Genomic DNA, 916 nt, shown 5'->3' with positions numbered 1-916 from the left:
AGGCCTTAGCAGCATCGATGAGCGAAGGAAGAAGGGTAGAGCAATCTCTACGGGAGAACGGCGATCGCCGCCGCCGAGAGGAAAAAAACCCTAACGAGAGGGGAAGATACAAACCGAACTCAGGGCCGGCCCTGGTGGTTGTCTTGGTCGAGTATGTTGTGTTGACGATGGTCTTGGGCCTCGGCACCCTTGTATCTGGCTCGGACGATGTTCCTTGAGTGCTAGTCCGGTGTGTGTGGTCTTCACCGGTTTCCCTTAATTAATCGATGCCATGTATGGTTTTTGGGTCCGGTTTCCCTTATTAACCGGACCAACTCTCTTCTTCAATATGCAATTCAGGAGCTCCCAGCCCTGTGACGAGGTTCCGTCAAAAAAATTAAAAGAAAAAAAAGGGTTTCGCACCCTAGTGGACTTTCCCCTCACACGACACATAATTGAAGGGGGTGGCTAGATCTCAATCGATTGAGACTTAACCAAGTCTTAGTCAAGTGGCACAACAACCTGTGGTTGGATAGTTAGGAGGACAGTGGTATCCCTTGCCTACCAGAGTTTAAGTTCTAAAATTCACATTGGTGCTTTTATTTTTCTAGATTTATTTCAACAGTGGGAGGAGACATTCCTGTCGACTGCAAATTCGTCTGTGGCAACTTCATCAATCTCAAGATGATGTACCAGCTCTGTCTCTCAAAAATGCTAATAGGGGTAGGGTGTGCGTGCATGCGTCTAGGGGTGAGTGTATGCTTCGTGTATGTGAGCGACTTTGATTATACCTTGTGCAAAAAAAATGGCACAACATACAACATGTATAAAGAAAAGGGGAAAATAAAATAAAATTTTACACGGATCTTCATATAATAAGATATCACGAATATAAAATCCATTTAGTAAACCCGATAACTGAAGTGCACATACCGGG

This window comes from Triticum dicoccoides, chromosome 2A (assembly GCF_002162155.2).
Source record: "Triticum dicoccoides isolate Atlit2015 ecotype Zavitan chromosome 2A, WEW_v2.0, whole genome shotgun sequence".
In the NCBI taxonomy this organism is placed as follows: domain Eukaryota; kingdom Viridiplantae; phylum Streptophyta; class Magnoliopsida; order Poales; family Poaceae; genus Triticum; species Triticum dicoccoides.
This window is presented reverse-complemented; position numbering follows the sequence as displayed.